Here is a 22,627-nt window from a genome sequence, read left to right on the forward strand (position 1 = left end):
TTGTTCTTGAAAAGTTTTTTTTTTCTCAAGAAGGAGCATATACGAAGTGCTTCCTGACGCTCTGCACTCCAACGCAGATGGTTCAGTAACCCATCATTTGAGTGGATGGATTGAGTATTTTGCAGTTTCTGGTCGCTCAACACAACCGGCTTTATATAAAGTGCTATGGAAGCAGCGCTTTCATTCTGAACCTGCACATGCTCGTTCACATTATTGAACAGATTAAAGGGTTTTGTTTTCCCTTGATCACTGGGCAAGGAGGTTTTAAAATGAGAATGCACTGCTGAAGGCTAAAGAGTTCTGGAATTTTAAAACCTGACACTATATGTATGTGAATATTCTCAGCTGGACACTTCTTTTAAGCTCTGAGATGGAAGGAATGTCTGAAATAGGCATTTCATGAAGCTGCTAATTCGGGAAAGGCCTTTTATATAAACAGCTGGCATCCTAACAGCTGGATTGGATAAGAGTGATCTTGGGAATACTGCCGTTGAGGAAAACGTATCCGTAGCTTACAATGTGTCTGTAAGTGTTACGGACGCAATCATGAGTGGCGAACCATCTGAACTGCCAGATTTTGTAAAAGCTCATAAAATTATTTTTGTGGAAACTTCAAATATTCCTTGCCCGTTAGACCCTGGTGGCTGGTAGTGTTTCAGTTAAACTGAATGCGTTCATTCTCCATGAAACTTCACACTGAATTATAGTAAAGCCTGGACGTTTATTGTGTCCTTGACTTTTTTGGACGTACAATATTAAGAACCAATACTATGGCATAAAAAAGTATATTCATGTTGACCCCTATTTTATATAGGAATGACCTTTATCAAGAATGCCAGAATTTTCAAACTCTGTGGAGCCACTTCTCAATGTTGCGCCTCGGAGTGCACAAAAACACGAACAATGAGCCGACAGCTCGGATATGAGCTTTTGTTCTCCTTAAAATAAGTGACTGTCAAAAGTTTTCGTTTCACGTTTGAGTTCCGTTTGCTTTGTCTTTCCTTTAAATAACAGCGCTAAATAAATATGTTCGGTTGATCGCATGACCGCCTTAGATAAAACATAAACAAATATATTTTCTATGTATCCTATGTAATTTCGGAGTAAAAATGAGATAATCACAACCGGATCAAAATCTCAGCAATGACGGGAATATAAGACGCTGGAAGACGCGCTTGTCGAATATTTCCATCTCCTTTACGGAGAAACCCTGTCCCATGAACCAAGACCTGCAACAAACGAAATCGAATGTACGTAGGTCTTCAACTAGGCGGCAGAGCATTTCTAAAAAAAAGAAGTATATTGCCTTGTAGACTGTATCCATGCGGAAACTATTAACGACTATAAAAGTTCGGAAGTTCAGAAAAAAATATAGCAGCTGCATCAGCAAGGGCTGCAATAACACCGTCACAATATATAATGCGACGGCCGAGCTAGCGGTAAAGAGCCGCTTACTTGTGTGGATGGTTCGATTGTCTTTATAAAGGCTAATTTTGATCGATAACACTTAATTTTTGCATGCTGAATGATCGTCGTCTTTCGCTCGGGCAACCATGGACATTGCGATAGTATAATAGTTTTTCAAGGTGACATTTGTTCAGCGGGCAGCAACTTTTCTAGACCCCTTGCTAAGGCACTTCTTGATGGAAGGAATCGTATTTGATCATTCTGTTATTTCATGCGAAAAATATATTCTATGTGTGGATTGGCACGACCTCGAATTGAATGCGTTAAATCCATTATAGTGGTTAATATGTATTTGTTGTTGTTTAACTCTCGATTGTTTTTGGTACTACGATGTAAAGTTATCGCACAAAAATACCGTTGCTGTCGGTATATTTGTTTTATTGCTGCCGCTGCTACGAAGCGCGGCTTTTCCGTTTTTTTAATTAAGAATAATAATCAGCGTTTTGTTTTCCTTAGAATCGGGGGTTGTGATCAAACTATTTGGTCGGTGGCATGTGTAAGACACTAACCGAAGTAAACAACAACATATGCCTGTAAGTACGGTTGTGAAAACAAAATCGTGTGCGAACTATGAATAAAACCCACTGCGCGTTGTTTTTTGCGTCAAGTAAGACTGTTTATTGTATTGAATATTTATGTTTTTGTTTATGAATACTACCATTGTTCATATAATTGTTGTAGCAGGGTGGTTACAAATGCAGGTTGTTTCACCTGAGTAAAATATAAAAGTTGTTATATGTTGTCTTGTGTTTGGTTAGTCAGCCAATCCTTTACTTAGTTAACAACCTGTCCGTCGCCTAGGGTTCTAGTTAATTAAAAAAAATGTTTAGTATGAGACATGATTTTGAAGGTTTTCGATACATTTAAAGTTATGACAGCTGCCTGACTCCTACCAAGAATTTTTGAAAAAATATCGTGTGTAGTTGTATTAGTCAAGCTATAGTCAATACACCAGTGCGGAAACCATTCTAGTAGAGACTTAAATTTCGTTGTTTTGAACAATTGACGTAATATGTTTTAAAATAATATGTTCTAGTCACTTGCAAGAGGTAGACTTAGTGAGATGTGTCTATATTTCACAACTTTTTTTTTCTATGACCAGTTTGGTGAATTTCAATTATTTTCGCTCGGTTCATGTCTGGTGATATATTAGATTCCTTGAACATGATTAAAAATCGCTCACAAAGAGACGAGGACAAACGAAGAAGGAACACAGGACACACACATGCGCGCCTGTCTGTCATCTGTGTTCCTTCCTCGTTTGTTCTGTGTTCTTCCTCGTTTGTCCTCGTCTCTTTGTGCGCGACTATTAACCATGTTCAACGTTTACCAACTCGCCCAGCTTACTACCCTTCTACAGATTCCTTGAGCGATTCCTTAAATATCAGTGATAAGTAATTTTAGCAGAATTCAGAATACCTTATCAAGATTGCATTAGAAATGGTATCTGGCCCCGCGCTTTTTTGTGGGTCAAGGTTTAGAAAGAGAGAGAGGACGACAATTTTCGACATGGTTATGCCTTGCAATAATGGCTGTGCTGAACTGTCAGCACTGTTCCCCAAAAGGGTGTTATCTTGAACACATACGGAAAGGATGTAGGCGTTCAAATAGCTAGCCTTAGCCTCACTTCCTTTGACTGTTGCATTGTGGTTTTGTTTTACGCGCGGATTAGTGTACTGCCAACAATTTTCTGGCGCAGTTCGAATGAATGAGTGAGAGGTCCCGCTGTAGAGATGTTTCTTTGGTACTTTCCATTTGGCACTTCAGTTCCTTAGTTATGTTCGTTATTTGCAATCCTTTAGTTGCGTATTTCTTAACTTTGCTTTTGAAGTATATTTTCCGTTTGATGCGAATTACTTCACGGGTTATCCGTTACGTTTCTTTTATATATTATTCGCCATATGTTTGCTCATACAATGGGAAACAACTAGGTACGAAGATTTCCAGAGGTCAGTTGTATTTGCCATCTGCCCGATGTGATAGTTCATAAAAAGTGTCTAAACGCTAATCAAAGTAATCGAAGACGGCCACATCGTTTGTCCGAATATAGTCTGCAATATGAGATTTTTACACTTGCCTTTAGGTGCAGTCTAATTCAAGGGACGCCACCACAATATTGTTGTCGGATATGCCATCCGCTATGTCCACGTCGATATCCTCCAAGTAGTGGTCACTCACAAGTAATAGATCTAGTACAATCTGCGAAGAACCCTAGGAACGTTTGAAGTTGGAAACAGTTTGTGTTAGTTCGTAATTAAAGTTAATGTCGCAAAATGGGTTAGAGCCACCCAGGCACAGAGGTTGAACATCAGACAGTTCAAGAAATTCCAGGTTAATAATAAATCGCCCGCCAATATTTTTTTATCATCTGTTTGAATTTTTATCGCCATATACGAAAAAAAGCGAGTCTCGAAAATGCTTATTTATTTTTCTAAGAAGCCTGTTGCGTTAATTTAACGTCAAGGACTTAAGGTACGAAACAAAATGGATTTCCTATTTACATGGCGAAGTTAAATCTACGGGTGTCGGTCATCGCAGTCGTTCCGTACATCCTCTTCTTCGACCTACATCGTCTTAAACCGTTCCTTCGTCTTCCTGGTTTTTGTCAACCGCATATTTACACGAGCACTGTACGGCTGTGTCCCGTGAGTAGGAGGTGTCAAAATTACAATTCACAACACACCGCCCCCAAATGAGCATTATTAGATCACTCATTCAATAAAAAGCTCTAGGCGATATACAAGTTCAACGGGTCTTTTCAACACTTGTCCGCCTGGCAAGTTCACAGCGCAGGATCGCACTACACCATCCCGGCCGTAGAATACCTGCCCATTTCGTCCAGTCAGCCACAGGTGTCTGGGCGTTTCGTTCTCCTCAACTAGAACCAGGTCTCCTTCTTGAACTTGGCTGTTTCGGTGACGCGTTGTTTTGTGTGCTGATCGCAGCTGGAGCAAGTATTCTTTTCACCACCGCTGCTAAAAGTGGTCTAGCAGTTGTTGATGCTTTCTCCAACACCGGGTGACATTTTCTCTCGTAGAGGTTTAGAGTTTCTCAGCACACGCAGTTGGAAGAGCTGTCAGTCGCTTTCCAGTCAGACAATGCACCGGGGTAAACGCTTCGGGCTCGTCGGGAGAGGCATACAGGAATGAGAGGGGTCGTGAGTTAATGACTGCCTCAATTTTATGGTGTATATTGGTAAGCTCTCGAAAACTGGTGAAATTTCTTCCTACAACTTTCCGAAGGCTTGTTTTGACAGTGCGTATCATACGCTCTCAAAAGAACCCCCGCCCCCCAGGCAGCTCGGTCAACAATAAATTTCCACTGTATTGGTTGTTCGGTGTAGTGTTCTTGCACTCTTTTGTCTTTCAGCACGTTCCATTAGTCGCGGACGTCCTTTGCGGCTCTCTTGAAAGTTCAGCCGTTGTCGCTGTATACCACTCTAGATGTCCCTCTCCTTGCTGTAAATCTCTGGAAGGCCATGAGAAATGTTGGAGTTGCGAGGCTTGTAACTAGTTCCAGGGGGACAGCACGAGTAACTGCACAAGTAAATTGTGCTATATATGCTTTTTTCTCGGAGTGTCTGGATCTGACTAACAAAGGTCCGGCAAAGTCCACTCCTATACTTTAAATAGGCTCGCCTCATTTACGCGGTCTTTTGGAAGTGGTGCAGTAGGTGCTGAGGCTCTTTTGACTCCTGACCTTGCGCAGGCGTTGCATCGGTTTATAACCAAACCGTCTCGACAAATTGTCGTGCCCTTGGCACCCAATAAAGTTCACGTAAGTGTGTCACAGTGTCTTGAAGTCCTGCATGAAGTGTACGCCTATGCATTCGTTAATCAGCAGTTCATTGTAAGGATGTTCAGGTGGCAGTAGTAATGGGTGCTTGATCTCTACTGCTTCGTTCATATTTTATAGCCGCCCGCCGACTCTCATTAGCCGGTGTACGTCGACGTAGGGGTTGAGAGTGATGATGCTGGATTTCTCGCTCAATCTCCCTCCCTCCAGCAGTTCATTGAGCTCATTGGGGTAAGCCTCCTCTTGCGTTCACCTGACCCAATGCAGTTCTGCCCTTTCAGTCTTTTCGGTTATTAGAGGACATTTGTGGTGCGATTTTGGGTCGTTCTGCAGTTATTAACGACCCTCATTATCCAACCAGTGACTCGTAGTAGTCGTCCTATTCTACTGTATTGTTCCAGCTTCAAAAGAGGTGTCGTTCTTTGGTTTGTATCTAAAGCACTTGATGTTTACTCTTTCGTTCCTCTTCTACTTCCGTCGGGATATTTTCGCTCGAAATGACACCTGGCCAGGTGTCTCTGTCTTCAGAGACCTACCTAGGGCCGTTCCACAAGAGTTGGCTAGTTCGTAATGTGTCTATTGATATTCCTCGCGTCATCAACTCCGCATGGTTGTCAAGTCCAGGGCAGTGGTTCCAACTGGCCAGTTCCCCTCCAGATTGAATTTCCGTAACCCTATTAGACACGAAAGGTCTCCATTTTACTGCTGAACCCTTGATCCAGTGAAGAGCAATAGTGCTGTCTGTCCAGAAGAATATCTCCCGGAGGTCCATATTCTTTTTCAGGTAGTTGCCTATTCGGTTCCCAATCACTGCCGCCATAAACTCCAAGCGCGGAAGTGTCAAACGTTTTATCGGCGCTACCCCAGTCTTAGAGAATACCAGAGTGACATTTGTCTTTACAATCGTTTCTTTCACCCTCGGGTAGGCACAGGTTCCATAAGCGAGGGGACTGGCATCACAGGAGACGTGCAGTTGTAGAGACGTCTTGTGCTCTTCTTGTGTGCTCATGACACACCGGTTAATGATAATATCTTCTATCTGTAAAACCTCTTTCCACCATTGTTGCCAGTCTCCTGAGAGGCCTTCAGGAAGTTCTTCGTCCCAGTTAAGTCCGCGTTCCCACAATCGCTGAAACAAAGCCTTCACTCTTATTACAAGCGGGGAAATAAGTCCAAGTGGGTCGAAGACACTCGCTGCAGCACGTAGTACACAACGCTTTATTGTGCTGTTGCCGTCGATGAAGTTGAGTACATTCTTGAATGAAATCATCAAAGTGTCGTTATCCCGTCTCCATCGCAGTCCAAGGATTCCTCTGGGCTCTGAAAACGTTGACGTGTTATGACCATCGTTAAGCATATTCTGAAGATGCCTTGCGTTGGTTGTCAATTTTCGAAGTCTCATGCATGCAGATTTCAAAATCTCATTGGCTTGCTTATGTAGATCCGCAGCCTTTTCTATTGTTTCCGTTCGCAAGAGCAATTCATCTACACAGAATGACTTTTGAAGAAGTCTTGCAGTATCTTCCATCTCTCCTGTCACACTTTGCAAATGATGTTTCAGAGTAGCCGATAGAAGGAATGGGCTTGCCGATGTTGCAAATGGTACGCGTGTCACCCTCCATTCTTCAGTTAATGGCTCTTTGTTTGAAGTTTCGAACTTAGTGTCAAACCACAAAAAATGGAGTGGTCACGATCCTCGGGTCTTACGCTCACATGAAGAGAGGCCTTTTTTATGTATGCTGTGAGAGGAATAGAATACGTTCGAAAGCGTATTAGAACCTCGACTAGATCCGCGTTCATGTTGGGCCCCTCCTCTAGATGATCGTTCAGTGAAGCAGCTTCATTTGCATGGGACGACGCGTCGAACACGACTCGCTGTTTTGCAGTTTCAGAGTCCATTCGGATCACTGCTTGGTGAGGCATGTAGTAGGTGCGTGAGTTTCTGCATGGCAACTCTGAGGGAACCTTCTCCGCATGCTCAACATTAAGGTAGTTGAGCATAAAGTTGCTATATTCTTTGAAAAGGGACTCGTTGCGTGATAGCCTTTTCTGCAATCCCTCGAGTCGTTTCATAGCTGTGTCTCGGTTACCGTTTAGCTCCCCTGCGTTAGGTTTCCATGGCAAGCACACCTCATACCGTCCATTCACTTTTGAAATAGTTCGTTCAAAATCGTTCCACACCTCGTTTTGTTCTTCACTTGAACTACATGCGTTGTGTGTTATTCCTATGCTTTCAATGTCCTAAAATCTGCGTAAGGTCGTATCATCTACGGTTTCGATGGTTCTGATTTTTTGTATACAGACCATCGTGTTGGCGCAGCCAGTAAGCGAGCACTGCAGCGTTACGGGTCCTTGAAATGTCCACCCAATATTAGTGTCTAAAGACATCAGGCTGCAGTTGCTTTCACAACATCGCGCCCACTCACTGGCGACTTTCTAGGTTTGGTCCGACCCAATGAGCAGGCTTATGCTTGGTTCATTAGGAACGGCGGGGATCACCCGCAGGGGGCATCTGTGAAACCAGGTGTTTGGAGAGTGGCGTCTCCACGGACCCCGAGCCATGCGGGTTCGACCGCCCACGTCTGGCTGTGCGTGGCTTTCCCGTGTCCGGGGAAAAGGGCATCCTGGTGGTTGAGCCAAGCCCGAGGTAGGTTTGGACCCTTCGGGGCCCCCCGGGCGAGGCAATACACCACTTCGGCTCCCACTTCTCATAGACGGGAGTCCTGGTAAGGCCCGCCCAGGATAATTCAGTCTAGTCGCAACATCTTCTACTATCCCCTCCCTTCTTTCACACTTGTATTCTCCTTCTTTTCACTCTTCTTATTTCTCTTCTTTCCTTCCTCAACTTCTTTGGCGGCAAGGGCTAACCTTTGGTGGCGACAGACCCCTTGTCCAGAACCACACTCGGTTATAGTTCCTGGGCAGTGCTAATAGTATAACGTCTCCAGCGAAGCCCTTTTTGTTATGGTGCGTTATCTATTCCCTTGTTGGGCTCCGTGGTGGGCGGCACACCACAGGTTCCGAACAAACTTCGCCTCTTATGGGAAACCCTTAAACCAAAACCCCCAGTTCTGGACGTGCCGCTAAGAGGCATCGTCCCGAACGAACAGTCATAGTAAAAGATAAAGAAGATGAAACTTTTTCAAGATTCATGGTGATCCACTCCGAGGTCCCCGACAAACCCCTCTCTTAGATGTCACCGTTTCTTGTAGCGAAGGTTATAGACAGTCAGATTGGTGCTGATTACAAGGCAAAGAAACTGCCTTCTGGTGATCTGCTTCCAGAAGTTGCCAAAAAGTCCCAGAGCATTACGCTTCTAAAATTGACATCCCTAGGTGACAGTGAGCACACATAGAACTCTCAACACCATTTGAGCGGTGATTTAAGAAGATGATCTTCTTTCCAGTAGTGAAGATGAGATCTTGGAAAGCCAGCGGGCATCTAGAGTAGTGGCGATCAAACGCATTATGACGAGGCGTGACGGTGCAGAGGTGAAAACTAAACACTTTATCCTGACGTTCGAACGTCACACGCTTCCTGCACTCGTCAAAGCTGGCTACTTGAATTGTCGTGTCAGACCGTACGTCCCGAACCCACAGCGATGCTTCCGCTGCCAGCGTTTGGGTCACGGGTCGCGCAGCTGTCCGGGGGGGGGGGGGGGGGGGGGAGGGTGGAGACGTGTGCAAAGTGTGGGAGCCACGACCATGTGGCCGACGTCTGTGAAGATTCAGTTGCCTGCGCGAACTGCAAGGGTCCTCACCCTGCTTACTCTCGGTCCTGCCCGCTGTGGCGACGAGAAAAGGAGATCCTTACCTTACGAGCCAAAGAGAACTTATCGTACTCTGAAGCGAAACAAAGGTTTTTTTCATTTCCAAAGGTACCTTCTACGATGCACGCGCAGGGGCCCTGCACCACGTACGGAGTCCAGGGCCACTCAGTTTTCTCTTGAGAACTTGGCAGGCCCCTCTCAAGCCCCAAAACAACCAGGTAACGCTGGGAGCACACAGGCTCCCCAGTCGATTCAGGCACGACCTCCGGCTGACCGGCAGACTCGTGCCAGTGGCTCTTCTCAAGATGGAGAGCGAGGCCGTCGTTCCAATCCCTCGAAGGCGGCCCGCCTTGTTACGGAGAAACAGGGCCCACCTGCTGCTCCATCAATGTCAAACGACGTTGAAAGCGTGAATGTGGGAGGGTCCCGGCCTGTTACGTCAAAGACCCCTTCGGCGGGGTCTGGCCATGGCAGGAAACTCGTGAACCAGGTCACCGACCAAGTCGGAACTGGCAAACCTGCGTCCAAGGTTCAGGATGCAGTGGCAGCTGTTGACATTGCCGACTCTTCAGCTCCTTCCTCGGATCAGGAGGACATGGACTGGCAAACTGCTAAATCAAAACAAAAAGGAAAAAGCCGGTGGTTAAACCTTAGTCTGTAGCACATGCAGAATTGTTTTAATTCATTTATGAAATCTTTTATCGTTTCAAATGTGCTCTGTAATTCTTCAGTGGAACTGCCGTGGCTTATTCACTAACCTTGCAGATGTTAAGTTCCTTTTAGAAGAGTATAAGGCATCTGCCTTATGCTTGCAGGAAACACACTTGAATACATCTCACACTAACTTTCTGAGACGCTACAGTGTGTTTCGTAAAGACCGCCCTAGCACGTCCATTGCTTGTGGCGGCGTTGCGGTGGTGCTTCCGAAACATATTCCGTGTGCAGATGTTCCGCTTCAGACGCCACTCGAAGCCATCGCTGTTTGGCTCTTGTTGCATTAAGCCGTAACTGTATGTTCACTATATTTTCCACCTTCTCTTTCTCTGAAGCGACAAAATCTCGACTCTCTTTTAAGCCAGCTTCCAGAGCCCTTTCTTTTACTCGGTGATTTTAACGCATAAAGTACCCTCTGGGGAAGTGATCATACACGTGGAAAGATAATCGAATCCATATTATTTTCACAGTCACTATGCATTTTTAATGCTGGCCATCCTACCTATTTTAGTCCTTCATCCTTGTCATCTACATGCGTCGATCTTTCTATTGGCAGTGCAAATCTGCCACCTGATTTTTCATGGACTGTAGATCAGAATCCCCATGGAAGTGACCACTTCCCCATTATTTTAAAATGCAACGACACTCCGCAGTCTTCACCTACGCGCCATCCACGCTGGAAGTTTGAAAAAGCAGACTGTAGCCTTTTTAAGCAGTCGTCACTCCTGGCCTGTTCTCGCCTCAATCAGCTTTCGATTGATGAGCTCAACCATCTTTTAACAACACATATTCTCACTGCAGCGTCACTTTGAATCCCTCGGTCACCCAGACAGCTCCCTAGACGACCGAAGCCATGGTGGAATGAAGACTGTGAAAAGAGTCGAAAACAGCAAAACAAAGTGTGGAGTGTCCTAAGACGTTTTCCAACTAGGGATAACCTGATATCTTTCCGAAAAATGAAAGCTCGTGCTAGGTTCATTCGTCGCAAAGCGAAACGCGAGAGCTGGCAAAATATGCGTCCTCTATAAATAGTAGTACTTATTCCAAGGAAGTATGGGACAGGATTCATAAAGTAAATGGCTCATGTCATGCTTTCACTATTCCACTTCTTTCCAGAAATGGGAAATGGCCAAGCAATCTTGGAAAGCAGGGCAACATCCTTGGCGAGCATTTTGAATTCATTTCCTGCTCACAGCATCACTCGCCTGCTTTTCTGTAACATAAAAAGAAAGCTGAAAGTATGGTACTGATAACATCCGGTGGTGAACGCGAAGCTTATAATGCCCACTTTACCTCACACGAACTGAACATAGTGCTCCAAAACTAAGTCATCGGCTCCTGGTCCGGATGGTATTCATTACTATATGCTTCAACATTTCCATCCTTCCACATTTGATATTGTTTTATACCGTTTAAATAGTATTTGGTTTGAGTGCTACTTTCTATTGGACTAGAAAATGGCAACAATCATACCCATACTCAAGCTCGGTAAGGAGCCATCCTGTGCGGCTAGTTATAGGCCTATCGCTTTGACTAGCTGCTTTGGGAAGACTCTTGAACGAATAATTAATAGAAGATTGATATATTCCCTTGAACTAAACAGACATCTAGATGTGAACCAATGCGGCTATCGTTCGTCTCGGTCCACTCTTGACCATTTAGTACGGCTGGAGACAGTCGTGCGTGAGGCCTTTGTTGGTCGACAAAATTGCCTATCTGTATTTTTCGACCTCAAAGAAACCTACGATACAGCCTGGCGTTTTGGTACACTGAGGGACTTGTATGATATGGGTATCCGTGGTCGAATGCTTCATACCATTGAGAGCTACCTCAGAAGGCGCACCTTCCGTGCTCAGATAGGAACAGCTTTATCTAAAGTGTCCAGGAAAATGGCGTTCCTCAGGGAGGCGTTCTTAGTGTCTCTTTGCTTATTGTCAAAATGAACTCCCTTGCATTGGCTATCCCCCCATCAGTGCAATATTCGCTCTATGTACACAATCTTCAGATCTCTGTGTCGTCTTGCAATCTGTCACTGTGTGAGCGACAAATTCAGCTGACGATCCATAAGCTATCAACATGGGCCAATCAAAATGGGTTTAAGTTTCCCTCAGATAAAACATTTTGTGTGTGCTTCTCTCGGAAGACGGACTACTTCCAGAACCTGTTCTTGAACTAAACAATGCCACAGTTTCTGCGAAGCCTGAGCACAAGTTTCTGGGTCTTACATTTCACAGCAAACTAGCCTTTGGTGCTCATATTAAGAATCTAAGATTAAGAGCTCACAAATCACTTAATATTCTTAAAGTCCTGTCCCACCGATCCTAGGATTCTGATCGGACGTGCCTTTTAAGGATATATCGCTCGATAGTGCGATCACGACTGGACTATGGCAGTATTGTTTATGGTTCAGCTAGGCCTTCCACTCAATATGCTCGATCCTATCCATCATCTTGGGTTGCGATTGGCGACAGGTGCCTTTCGCACGTCTCTTGTGCCAAGTCTGTATGCAGAGGCCAACGAGCTGTCTCTTGAGAAGATTTTCACTGGGCTTTATGTATTCCCTCAGAGTCAGGTCTTCTCGAATGGCTGTGGAATACATGCGCTCTGAAAGGGTGTTTCAAAACAAAGCCAGAATTGTGCCTCCCTTCTCTTTGAGATTGAAAAGTGCGAGTGAGAACATGGGACTCGATTGGAGGCCTCCGGTAGTGCAGTCTACTGTTGCGGGAGTACCTTGGGAGCACCCTGTCATTAAGTGTGACCTTTCACTCGCGCGATACAAGAAAGCTGATACTCCTAATGGTGTGTTTCTTCAGGAATCCTTAACACTGCAAAGTCAGTATTCCGAATATGTAAGCTTCTACACAGATGGTACAAAGACGGAATCTGCTGTTGGGTGTTCCATGATTGGCCCGACAGTTCAACTTGTTAGGCGAATCAACTCCTCGGCTTCTATTTTTACAGCAGAGCTCTATGGTCTGCTTCTTACCATAGGCTTCATTCTTGATAAAAAGCTCTCTCGCTCTATCGTATACACCGACTCCCTCAGTGCATTGCATGCACTGTCTTCGCTAACACCCCTCAAACACTTCCTGCTCCTTGAACTGCGAAATAAGGTTGTTGCTGCCTCAAGACAGGGATACGAAATTGTATTTTGCTGGATTCCCAGCCACGTGGGCATTACGGGCAATGAGGCAGCAGATCGCGCAGCAAGTACTTGCGTAAAGCGAACAATTGACCTCCACAGCATTCCTTATGCAGACTACAGAGGCCTTCTCAGGCGTCACGTTTAGTGCAAATGGCAGGCTGAATGGGACCAAAAAATCGGCAACAAGTTGCACATGATCAAACCTCTTTTGAGGGAATGGCAGAGTGCACGCCACCAGGAACGTTTTTTTGAGGTTGTCCTTTGGCGGCTCAGGATTGTTCACACTCATTTGACTCATGGCTACCTCCTTCATGGGGAAGATGCCTCCACTTGTGAGCAGTGTGACAATGCCTTAAGCATTCTTCATATTCTAGTTGAATGTGCTGCTTATCATGAAGAACGGCTTTTGTATTTTTCACAACTGTATCAAGAACAAGTCCCCCTACACCCAGCTCTGCTCTTAAGTGATGATTCTCTTGTGACACACACCAATGTTTTCAAACTTTTAGATAGTATCGGCCTTCTACACCGAATGTAGCTTTCTTAACCTACAGATCATGCCCATCACCCTTTTACCTTTTGGTACCCCATTACCATCTTTTATCTAACCACTGGCTCCTAAAACCTTTTTTTCTCTCTAAACCTTTTCCAGCAATAGTCTCGTTTTGGGCGCTCTATGGCCTTAGTAGCTTTTGCGTCATAAACACCAAATCAACCAACCAACCAACGCCGGGGAAGAGAAGTTTGTCAGCGATGCAGCCTCTGTCTTCTTCAATGCTGCGAACAAACTCATGGTTTACAGGTGTCTAATCAATGTCCTCTCATATAAATGGGATTTCTACCGCTTCAACGTTGCATTCTGCGTTGTTGTACTGACTACGCAGCTTCACTTGAACCAGCCTTCGTTTTTGCGGCAGTGAAGTAGAACTTCCAAAGGTGTTCAAGCGTAGTCTGGACTCTAGCACCTTAAGATACAACTTGCGAGAAACGTCTTCTCGTATGAATGTTCGCTGACTTCCACCGTCTAAGATTGCACGTTCGTAGACAGTATTCCCATCCTCGACCACCCAGGTCCGAAAGGTCTGAAGTAGGACGTCGTCGTCTATCGAAATCCCAGTGCTACCAGTGCAGCGCTTTGAACGCTAGTCTTCTTGGTTTGTGTTGCACTAGTGTTCACTGAAGGCTTCCAGGTCGGATCGCTCGTGAATGTTGAGTGTCGCCCCGCACAGGAAGTGAAATACGATTTCCTGTGACAGTCCTTTGACCTATGCCCTCGTAGGGTGCACCGGAAACATCGCATCTCTCCTGAGAGCTTCTTCTTCTCCATTAGAGAGGTGCTACTGGTGCAGTTTTTTGTGCTGAGCCCTGTAGTGTTGCAAAAAATGCACTCCTTGTTATCTTGAGCTCCGGCATGGAGAACTGCAGACGTCGGACGATGAGCTCGTTGATGTAGTTGCTCTCGATTCTTTCTTGGTGGACGATCATCTCTGACACCAGATCTTTCTCTAGTCTCGGTCTCGATTAGCAGATATTCGAGCAACTGCTGCAAATCTCTCTCCGCCCTTCTGCTGTTCAGTTGAACGTCCTCAGTTCGAGGTGTTGGTCTGGTGGACAGCTTACCAGTTCTGAAAGTACCAGAAATTGACTACAGTTCTTCTGCTTGTAATGTGGGTGGAGATGAATGTGCAGCCACGTCTCCCTCGTACGGATGGACGGTCTTCCTTTCGGAATGGCCAGCATGTCGGTAGAAATCCACCACTATTTCAGATGGAAGAGCCTTGATGACAATGTCCATCAGCATGGTCGAGTAGCTGTCTGAGCTGACACCAAGTCCATGAACACCGCGGATGTAAGTTTGCACCTGAACGTAAAGTCTCCTCAAACCTTTGGTGTCGTTTGAGTCGAAGCTTTGTAAGCTGGTCTTGCTGGATTTGTCTGTAGTCTCCAAACTGTCTAGTTAAAATTTCAATTGCGTCGTCGTAGCACGCATCCGTCACTTGGAGACCAGCGTCCACTAACCAGCGTCCTTAAGTATTGAAATTTCTCGCCGCTTGATAGCTTTCCGTTTTCGTGAACGGCACGGTTGAATTGCTGCCAAAATGGCTGCCGCTCACCAAGCTCGCCCTTAAGGGATTGCAGCTGCAACTACGGTATTTTAATACCGCTTCATCTTCGTGCTTCGCTTCGTGAGGCAATGGTCGATGTTGATGGTCGCGCTGGTTCGCCAGAATGTAGTTGCACTGCTCGACTTTGAAGCATGCTCAATGTGTGGGTCGCCTTCTTCCTCCTACTCAATTACCGACTGGTATTCGTTCTCGAGATCTCCATCAGCAATGAAGGGCTGGAGCTCGGTGTTCAGCTTCTTGAGTTCTTCATAATTTACCTCAAGCTTACTTGCAGTACGGGTTCTTTCGTTGCTCCGTCACCTTGCGCCGTCCGGACGGCCAGGTCCGGATGGGGTGACGGGATTCGTTGTGGGAAGCTGGGCGGGTCTTGCCGGAGACGAAGTTGCTTCCCTTGGCCGTCGACGACTAATTCAGTTGAATTTGGGGATTACTTTTCAATAAACAATTTAATACTTTGGTAGGGAATGAAAATACAAAGATAAACAACACTGCGAAACGATAACTTCCCCTGTACGGGGTTGGGAAGGAGGTGGTCGGGTGTTAGCTTATCCAAGCTCGGGAGTTGGCTGGCTCGTGGGATTACGTCCCGATTACGGGGACAGAAGTCCCTCGGAATCCCACGACCTGACTCGATTACGGAGCGACAGCTCTCGAGCCCCAGCACGAACTAAACTCACTCGCTGAGTTTCTAATCCAAGTTACTCGTTGGTCCGTCCCCTTTTAGTGGACCGGCGAATCCTCGATGCGTTGTGAGACAGGCGTTTCCCACCGCCAACCAATCGGCTCACTTTCTCGCCACGTGGGAATTGCTTGTATTCCCGGGTGGGAACCCGCGGTCTGCGTACATCTCACGGTCAAAGGTCGGGCTGGTTCGGATGCAAGCAAAACCATTTCTCGCATGGCGAAGTGGACAACCGACCCCAGTGTGGATAGCGCCGACCAAGTGAGCCATCCCGCAATTCATTCTGCCAGAGGCGGTCTGACGTTGCCGTTCTGCCGCGACCCCCCACACTCGGGCGAGAAAGACTAAACCGATGTAAACGCGCCGTGTAAACAGCGCCGGCCAGAGCCACTGCGCTCTGGTGGCGGTGGTGGTGTAACTTTACTTTTTCCGGCCCGGAACGCACGCTCCGATTCTCTCGGCAGAAAACGCGCGCCCCGAACCCCGCGTCGTAAAGTACGCCTGTCTCTCGAGGTCGCCCGCCAAGGGAAGTGTTTACAACAGCACTTTCCCCCCAGTCAAATCTCCCTGGTGCTAACGGCCCACCCGCGGAGCTCTCGCCGATCCTTACACCTCCCCCCTCAAGACTCTTGCTGGACTGAAAGAACATCTAAGAGTCAAACATGAAAAAAAGGATCGAAGACATCAGTCGCATTTCTACATACGATGCGCAAAGAAAAAACGCAAGTGGCGTTGTAAAAAAAAAAGATTATCTTCGTAAACATCAGTGCATAATACTGAAGATGAATACGTATACAAGTGACATGACCGAGCTCTTCAACGCTGCAAAACCAAAAATACAAAAAAAAAAAAAACGCCATTAGACACGCGCCATGCAATGTCCCCATATTGAATGACAGTACGTCACTATAAAAGAAAATACGCGCACATGTTACAATGCAGGCATCAACGTTTACGCCAGGAACAAGAAAAAAAAAAGAAGAACGCTGAACGGAACACGCCTGCTGCAATAACCGCGCATCGGAACACACAAAAGAAAAATGCTTCGCAAAACAATTGTCTCTAGGCTCGTGCACTGGAAAATCTCAAGTCACAGCAGCCACGAAGTTTGACGAAGTCTCTTCACGCACGGACACAGCAGCAAGACCACACTCCTGGGGTATACAAGTCAGGCCGCGCGGTAGGCGGAACCACCCATGCTCTCGGGTGGGCGCAGCGCTGAGTCAGTGGTACCCCAAAATCTGTTCAGCAAGCGAGACAAAGCGTCTGCGTTACCGCTAGCGGACCCCTTTCTGTGGGTCATGATCACATCATAGCGCAGTAGCGCTAGAGCCCACTTTGATAGCTTTGCCCCATGCGGTCTGCAGGACGTCAGGTAGGACAGAGGGTTGTGGTCCGACACGATGTGCACTTTTGCGCCCAAGAGCCCGCCATAAAATGTGACAAGCGCCCAAACGAGAGCGAACGCCTCGCGCCCAATCGTGGACCAGCGTGTTTGAGTAGGAGTGAACGTATGGCTGGCGAACGCGATCGGCTTCTCGGCTCCGCCACTCCCGATCTGGCCCAGGCACGACCCTGGTGCCACTGCTGACGCGTCTGTCAAAAGCCAGCAAGGCTCCTGCAAGCTCGGGGTCGAAAAAATCGCCGCCTCACAGAGTGCTGTCTTTAGCTGCGGGAATGCGCCCTCCGCCCCCTCCGGCCTAGGTATTTCGTTCAGTTCGCCCTTTTTGGCAAGGGCCGTGCAGAGCTCGGCGATAGCAGCGTAGCCTTTTGCGTACTCTCGGAAGTAGCCACACGGTCCCAGGACACTCTGCGGTTCCCTTTTATTACGCGGGTAATCTAAACCCTCGGTCGCGGCGTCCTTATTTGGGTCGTGTTTATTCGTTCCAGACCCCACGACGTGCCCGGGGAGGGTGACTGACCCCCCGGCAACCTGACACTTCTCGTGAATGAGCTCACCTGTTTGTTCAGTCGCGCCGTTTTCGGGGGGCGCGCAGTTTACCTCTCCAAAGTTAGCATCTTCGTGAAGCATGACTCCCACACGTCCCACTCGAGCACGGCTGTCTCTCAGCCGGCTCGCACGAACCACTGTGGTTCCGCCCTCCCGAGTCACAGGACCTGAAGCCGCCACGAAAGCATTCGGTGATGCTATCCTGTGTTCACCCCCATCAAAATCTTGGTCTTTGTGCTGGTTCAGCAACTTCCAGTCATACGATGAAAGTAAGCAATCTGCCGTGATAGTCAGTGTATCGGTAACCGCACACAGTACGGTGACCGGATCACTCTGAGCAACCCCTCCCCGGAGCCTGGCCTGCAGCGGCAAACGCACGAGTTTTGCTGTTACCTGTTGCCCAAAGGCAGAAACAAGGCGAACTGTGCCGCTATGCTCGACCAGTTCCGGCGGAACGGCGCTCTTTCTGACGACTGTTATTTCACTTCCGGTGTCTAGCACGGCCGTTAGCTCTTGGTCGCCGGAGAAAAGTTCGACTAGGATCAGTCCTAAACTTCTGGGTCCCCACTTGTCATTCTTATCTACTGCAGCCGTTGGCTGTTGAGGGAAACTCAAAACAGCAGTTCTGTCCCCTACCATCACTCCCTGTACGAGTGGCTTTCGAGCCGTTTCGTCTTGCTCTTTGCGGTTAGGGCAGTTTCGCGAAATGTGCCCGCTTTGGTTACAGCCAAAGCAACGAGGCGAAGTGCGAGGAGGGCTCTGCTTAGAAGCGTCGGTCTCTGGCTTCGAGCCGTCGCCTCTGACTTCTATGCCCCTCGCCGTTCGTCCGTCTCTCTCTGCCTCCTCGTACATCTGTACCACCTTAGCTAGCTCGTGCGCCTGCAGCCACTTTGTCTCTTCACGCAGCGTGATGTGCCGGAGACACTCCTCACTGAGGCTCGACTTCACCTGGTCTGCGACCATCAGATGAATCAGGTCCTCTTTACTCTCTACATTGCGCGCCTCCAGGTAGTAGCTGAAATAGCTCGCCGTCCTCGAGGCGAACTGCGCCCACCCCTCGTCTTTTCGCTTAAGCGCGCCGGCAAACCGCTTCCGGTACTCGCCAGGGGTGAGTTGGAGCTCGTCCAGGACGGCGGCCTTGACCGTGTCGTAGCTAGCTATCTCCTCCGCAGATAACCTCGTAAAAAGATATTTAACTCTTTCTGACAATGCCGGCATTATCAGATGTACTCGGCTCACATTCGGCACTCCGTAGGCCGCGAACATCTTTTCGACACCGTCGAACCAAACAGGAACTTCCGCGTCAGGTGGCAGTTTCTGATTTTTAAGAAGTTTCGCGCATTGCGAAACAGGGTCCAGCCTGCCCATTCCCGTCGTCACGGTAGCCGCCCCACCGACACTCGGTCCACGCATTGCCGCTATTCTTTCCTCGCTCTCAAGCTTAAGTTTTAATATGGCAATTTTGTGCTCGTGCTCCATGCGCCGCATGGCTTCCGCGTGCGCATGGGCAGCGCGCTCGTCGGCGGACCGACTTTCTGACCCTTCCGCTCCTCCGTCGGTCCCTTTGTCCCTTTCCGCAGTTTTCGCTTTATCCCCCGATCTCTTCATCTTTTCCTGCACACTGACTCCTACGTCTGCGCACACACCAAAGAGACGTGAAGGTTCCACTCACCGGCGCCGCGGAGTCACCCTTGGACTGGATGGCACGGGGTGACAGTGGGCTCCCTTGACGCTAGTCGGTCTCTGATGCGTGGGCTCTCTGCGGTAGTCGTTCCGTTGCCGCTCGATGATGTTTCTTGAATTTTGATGTCGTCGAAGCCAATCCTGTCGACTGCGCCAGTACGGGTTCTTTCGTTGCTCCGTCACCTTGTGCCGTCCGGTCGGCCAGGTCCGGATGGGGTGACGGGATTCGTTGTGGGAAGCTGGGCGGGTCTTGCCGGAGACGAAGTTGCTTCCCTTGGCCGTCGACGACTAATTCAGTTGAATTTGGGGATTACTTTTCAATAAACAATTTAATACTTTGGTAGGGAATGAAAATACAAAGATAAACAACACTGCGAAACGATAACTTCCCCTGTACGGGGTTGGGAAGGAGGTGGTCGGGTGTTAGCTTATCCAAGCTCGGGAGTTGGCTGGCTCGTGGGATTACGTCCCGATTACGGGGACAGAAGTCCCTCGGAATCCCACGACCTGACTCGATTACGGAGCGACAGCTCTCGAGCCCCAGCACGAACTAAACTCACTCGCTGAGTTTCTAATCCAAGTTACTCGTTGGTCCGTCCCCTTTTAGTGGACCGGCGAATCCTCGATGCGTTGTGAGACAGGCGTTTCCCACCGCCAACCAATCGGCTCACTTTCTCGCCACGTGGGAATTGCTTGTATTCCCGGGTGGGAACCCGCGGTCTGCGTACATCTCACGGTCAAAGGTCGGGCTGGTTCGGATGCAAGCAAAACCATTTCTCGCATGGCGAAGTGGACAACCGACCCCAGTGTGGATAGCGCCGACCAAGTGAGCCATCCCGCAATTCATTCTGCCAGAGGCGGTCTGACGTTGCCGTTCTGCCGCGACCCCCCACACTCGGGCGAGAAAGACTAAACCGATGTAAACGCGCCGTGTAAACAGCGCCGGCCAGAGCCACTGCGCTCTGGTGGCGGTGGTGGTGTAACTTTACTTTTTCCGGCCCGGAACGCACGCTCCGATTCTCTCGGCAGAAAACGCGCGCCCCGAACCCCGCGTCGTAAAGTACGCCTGTCTCTCGAGGTCGCCCGCCAAGGGAAGTGTTTACAACAGCACTTTCCCCCCAGTCAAATCTCCCTGGTGCTAACGGCCCACCCGCGGAGCTCTCGCCGATCCTTACACTTGCTATGGCCTCGATTTGAATTACATCCGCAGTGTGGAGAATAGCGGTGGCCTCTCCGACAATTCAGGTGTTTTGTGCTCTGCGAGCAGTCCTTTTCGTTCGCACCCTTTTCATGTTTGAATAAATCGAGAGGTTGCTAAGCTTCAAGTAACAGAGTTGCTTACATGTTACGATGTCGATCCAAATTTCGTTCGAGGTTAGTTTAGGGCGTTCACTCCTTCACTGCTCAGCAACTGACTTTGTTTCGTTGAGGGTCGTTCCTGGCTTGAAGTCCCGGGTTTCGGCACCATTCAGTTGTTGCGTTAATTGAACGTCAAAGGCGTAAAGTAAGGAACAAAATAGACTTACTATTTACATGGCGAAGTTAATCTACGGGCGTAGGTCATCGCAGTCGTTCCGTACATCCTCTTCTTCGATCTCCATCGAGCCAAACCGTTCCTTCGTCTTCCTTGTTTTCGTCAACCGCATATTTACATGAGCACTGTACGGCTGTTTCCCGTGAGTAGGAGGTGTCAAAATTACAATTCAAAACAGGGCCTATATACGTTACCAACATACATAACTATAATTTAAGAGAAGTTTACACAAACGTGATTTGATGCCCATTACCTTTGATATCTCTGTATCCTTAATACACATCCTGTACAAGATCGCCAGGTCTCCTAACTGCGATCGTCTTTCTTTTCCCCTTATTGAATAGTTTGTGATGGCCATTTTGTTGTCCTGAATATTCGACAAGAGCCAGGTATTCGTTATAACTAGAACAGCCTGATCATGCGTCATGACCATCGCCTCAACTTTCTCCAGTTTATTCAGCAAGCTTCGGGCGTTTACGTTCTTCACTTTTAGTATTGCAAATTTGTTAGCAGCTTTAAAGCCCCGTAATTTCCAAGCCTTGATTCCGGGGACAGGAACAATGTCGCTCTTGATCCTATCCTAAATGTACAGCTGGTAATTAATTTTAACTTTATCAAAGATAAAGGTTGCCGTATATGAAGACGCCTTGTTTTGTTGCGTTCCGTCCAGTAGCTTCTTCCAAACTTCTTAAACGTTTTTTTTTTTTAGTCGAAGTTTACTAAAATGTTTAATTCATTAAACCTGTGGTAATTTCGGAGAAGAGTCATCTCGTTTCGAAAATTTAGGAGCTTCGGATTGACTGGACGGCTCCTCCAATGGGAACCTTTGCCTAGTCGTTGATATTTTTTATTGCTGCTGCTGGGAGTTGTAGCGGTCATTATAGTATATTTCGTTACCCTTTCTTCGAGCTTCCTTCTGTCCCTGCGACCGGTTTATTATAATCCAAATATAATCAAGTTGTTTATTCGACTACGTTTTTATAAGTCCTCACACTTGTGTTGAAGAGTGGTTACATTATTTTCAAGAAGTTCTCTTTTTGCAGTGCATTGACCGATTTTTGTTTTAAAATTACAAAGCACTTTCAGATTCTTTTTGATATTATCAATTGAGGCTAATGTGGTTGTTGGTTTGCTTTTGCTTTTCCCGAGTTCATCAAGTTGTATCTAGCTTTTTCATTCGGTTTTCCAAAGTCGAGTCAGGGTTGCTCTCAACATCACCACACAGCAAGAGCAGCTTTTTGCATGGTTCGTGAATGGAACGTCAAACAACACGTAGGCTCCGTGGGCACGACAGCAAGAATAGGCACTGTTTCCTACTTCGCGACGCATTAGTGTAAATTTTTTCCCCCTGCTCATTGAAGAAGAACGATTTAGTGGCGATTATCTCTGCTCAACCACAGTTTCCACGAAAAGCGCGGTGATGGAAATTCGCTTTAATAGCCTCTAGTAGCGAAAGGGATGTCAATCCTTGCATCGGTTCCATGGTCAATGTGTGAAGAGCACCAACGCCTCGCATCCATCACGAAAGTTTACATTTCATTGCTGGATGTTGGCACTTCTGATGTCGTCTTTTTCTTCATAGTAAAGTCTTCACAACACAAGACAGCAGACGCATGGTGGACGTCCGTAGGATGACCAAACGAGAAAACATAAATTGCAGTCAGCACCAGAACGATAAACAAAAACATGCTAGTGGCCGTCATCCCTGCCTAATCACTCTGCCCACGAAAAGCGCTCCTATGGAAGTTCCCTTTTATATTT

The 22,627-nt window shown here is 47.4% G+C and overlaps 1 pseudogene; it reads right to left on the reverse strand.

Moving 5' to 3' along the window:
• Window positions 1-4,178: 4,178 nt before the first annotated feature.
• LOC121833164 lies at window positions 4,179-4,733 on the reverse strand (annotated as a pseudogene).
• Between the last annotated feature and the right edge of the window lie 17,894 nt (window positions 4,734-22,627).

This window comes from Ixodes scapularis, unplaced genomic scaffold (assembly GCF_016920785.2).
Source record: "Ixodes scapularis isolate PalLabHiFi unplaced genomic scaffold, ASM1692078v2 PGA_scaffold7__128_contigs__length_106722199, whole genome shotgun sequence".
NCBI lineage: Eukaryota > Metazoa > Arthropoda > Arachnida > Ixodida > Ixodidae > Ixodes > Ixodes scapularis.